The sequence below is a fragment of the Halyomorpha halys genome, unplaced genomic scaffold (genome assembly GCF_000696795.3).
Source record: "Halyomorpha halys isolate HHAL.00 unplaced genomic scaffold, Hhal_1.1 Scaffold885.1, whole genome shotgun sequence".
NCBI classification, from domain to species: Eukaryota; Metazoa; Arthropoda; class Insecta; order Hemiptera; family Pentatomidae; genus Halyomorpha; species Halyomorpha halys.
In genome coordinates, this window is record NW_027104929.1 from 111590 (window position 1) to 115361 (window position 3772).

The following is a 3772-nucleotide window of genomic DNA, read 5'->3' on the forward strand; positions in this document are numbered from 1 at the left end:
GGTTCTGGGGCTTCAAGGAGAGAGGAGGTAGCTTCATCAATTTCTGTCCAGCATGAAGGAAGAAGCCATATTGGATAGGAGAACAAAGAAACAGCATTTTTGGACGCAAGAACAAAGAACATCAAGGATATCAACAGGAAGATAGTGAGCTTGGTTAGTTTTTGTTATAACTAAATTAGAATACATTTGTATAATAGATTTAAATTAAATTAATTGAGATGATTGTAAATGCCTGTTCTGATTGTCTAGTAACACACGCCCTGAGATTAAGAGTCTCTCTCAGTTTCTTTTTATATAATAAAATTAAGAGTCTTTTTATATTATAAAAGTTTAAATATAATTCTATTATCCCTTTGATATTAGTGTTCTTAAATTTGAACCCAAGTATCTCTTATATTTGAGAAAAGTTAAAAAAGAAGCAAAATTCTTTTTATTTTATTTTTTATATTTTTAAAAAATTATTACAATATATAAAACTGTTCTACTGAACTACTACCTATCAATCAATAATCAGATAGTTATGTGAAGTTTTGTTGAATGGAACTGTCAAATGAAATTGTTCTTTACTAAAAGTAAAAAAAGTAAATAAAGAATTTTAAGACATTTAAATTATAATTAGTTTATAAATAGATAAAGTGATTTCTTTTAACAATAAAAACTATTTTTAATACCTCTTATAAATCGGGAGAGGTATAGCTCTGATCATTTTGCACATAATGGGAAATAAACGTCTGTATTTTCCTAGTATTTCATCTGCTTTGTTTATACTTCTGTCTACTTTCCGCTAACCATTTGATGCTGTTATTTCCAGTTATTTATGTTACTCCCCCTTTTATCTCTCCATCAATTTTACTCTGGCCTCCTCGCAAAGATAAGATTGAGCGTTTCTCTCACCAGTACGCTCCTGACATGACATCCTATTTTTTCTCACTTGAGCATTTTGCTCACCTGGACACCTCCTGTGTTTCTTATTTTAAATCATGTGCCAAGGTAAGAAGATCTTAGATGATTTTAGGAAATCTGGATTCTTCAGCCCCTGATGGAAGAGCTATAATTTACCATTTTAATTTCAAATTGCATTGATAGTAATCATAAAGATTTTTGTCATCATCTTCCAATTACATAAAAAAAAAGAAGGTACAAATCATCATGAGATAAATGCTCATGGGCTATGATGATATCTCTTAGGGGGTAAAAAAGTTGGGCATACCTGCTGTGTTAGTAATAATATGTTTTATTATGATTTTGAAGTAAAAGTCCAGATTTGTTTCAGTAAGTATACCATATTAGGTTATGGTGTTAGGTATGATTTTGAATGACAACCAAGGATTGAGTGTTTTATAGTGATGTATGGATTTCATATTATCTTTTAGCCAATAGATAAGAAGGTAAATACTAGGTAATGTACTCTGTAGAGGTGTGGTGGAGCAAATTGGCCAGGATCTAATGAAAAATGAAGTGCTTCCCCTTCTCTGAAGTGTATCGTAGAGAAAATTAGTTAATGCTTGTGTATTATACAGTGCATCAACGAAACACTTTTTTTTTTTTTAAATTCCTTCATAATGAATGAATAATTTAGGTGTTTTGTACTAATGCTGAGAGCGAAAAAATATATTATTCTCAGAATTGAAATTCTTCAATTACATTTTATGTTTTAAACTGTACGGAACAAATTTGTTTTTCTCTCTGCTTATCCGTAGTCAAATCCATGATCCAGCATAAAAATTATAAACATAAAGCTAATTTTGATGATACTGTCATTTTTAAAATTTGAATGAAATATGTTATTTATGTAATATGATTAGTAATGTTATAAGAATTGATTCTTTGAGTACTTTAGATAGTTATGATTAGTCTGATAAATTAAATTTTTGAACCCTGGTGAATGGAGAAAAATCTATCGTAGAGTTATATAATGAGTTAATAATTGACCGTGCTAATATACAAATGAAGAGATGGTTGGGGTGTTGTGAAGAACACAAATAGAGAGAGGAGAGAAATACTTTATTTATCTATGCTGCCTAAATACATTAGGTTGCTATCTCACATAGCATACTTATCAATCCATAATCGGACATATATAAATTACACATACATGGTATAATCAGAAAAAAAGAGATACAATAATAAGATATAATAAACAATTTTTTTTTCCCCTACAGTTTCCTTTTACAATAAATTTCGGTCTGTACAACAAATACAAATGTTTCAATTCATTCCTGTTTTTCTTTCTCATTTCTGCTCCTCCAATTTCACCCTTTCAGAATTTTTCAATTCACCCGATCAACAAATTCGCTCTCCGGAATTCACCCTCCTAGATCCTCTTCAGTGACCCACTAAAACAAATTCAATATTAGACGTTAATGTGAGATCAGACCATCATTCATAGTCACAGCAGTAGATCAGTTTACCAAAAACAAACAAATAGATACATTTTACGAGAATAAGACTAACACATAGATTTAAAGGAAAATATAATAAAAAACTGGTTACACTTGAATGGATAAATAAGTTTAAAAAAACAAAAAACAAAAAAAAAATAGTATTAATAAAATAAAATAATTTAATGAATAAATACGTTAAAACACATATATAGAGAGGTCAACATATTAAAATAAATAATTATAAACTTAGAACTTAAGAACTTAAATGAAGAACAGGAATAAGTATAAACTTATTTATTAGTGTCAAAGTTTCAGTCAGAATTACAAGTCTTCATCAGGGCTATGAAGAAAAACAAGATAACAACCATAATAAATAAAAGGAATTACAGAATGATAAGAAAATAACTAATAATGTAGATATCAAAATAGTGTTAGAAGACATATGTAATATAAGTATTATAAGAAGATAAAGCCTAAATGATAAAAGTAATATTGAAATTAAGAAAGAGGAAAGAACAAAAAATAAAATACATATGAAAATATAGTTAGTTAATATATTTACAAAATGAAAACTATTTAAAATAAAGTTATGAAAAAAGTGGTAAATAAGATGTATATGTAAGTAAAATAACAGGATAAAAGAAATAAAATATAAAGTCAACTTTATTAATTATTTTTATTTTTGAAATTTAATCCTATTATTTTAAAAAGATATCTAATTACTTACATATACATTTTATTTCCCACTTTTATTCATAATTTTATTTAAAATAATTTTCATTTTATACATATATTTACCAAGTAGATTTTCATATGTATTTTCTTTTTTGTTATTTCCTCTTTCTTAATATAGTACTTGCACTATACATGTCTTTCAACACTATTTATGTATCTATAACTTCAGTTATTTTTTAATCATTCTATAATTCCTTTTATTCATTATGGTTATCTTGTTTTTGTTCTTAGCCCTGGCGATGGCTTGAAATTCTGTCGGAAACATCTGGCACTAATAAATAAGTTTTTCATATTAATATTGTATTTTCATTAGTAAGTTTTCACTTACTGCATCCCAACCATCTTCTCTTCATTTATTATAGAGTTTTGATTTAAGAATGAGGTAGCAGGAGGAACAAGGGCACCAGTTATAGTTAAAAAAGAAATCTCTTGTGCAGACACCATCAAATGCCTATACAACATCCAGAAATCTCGCATAAAGAAAACAAACATCATATTAAAAAAAATAATTTAACTGAAAAATGCCTTAAATAAAATGTTCAAAAGCATTTCTTATTATTATAAGCATTCATTAATTTGCTTATTTAAGCTAATCAAGGCATTGTTAACACAACTTTAATACTAAAATTATTATATATTAATATTTAAACCAT

The 3772-nt window shown here is 27.3% G+C and overlaps 1 protein-coding gene across 4 annotated transcripts in view; it reads left to right on the forward strand.

Annotated features, from left to right (window-relative positions):
- Window positions 1-3772, forward strand: part of LOC106686827 (klaroid protein) — a 45330-nt gene that overhangs the window by 11618 nt on the left and 29940 nt on the right. The window lies entirely within an intron of this gene.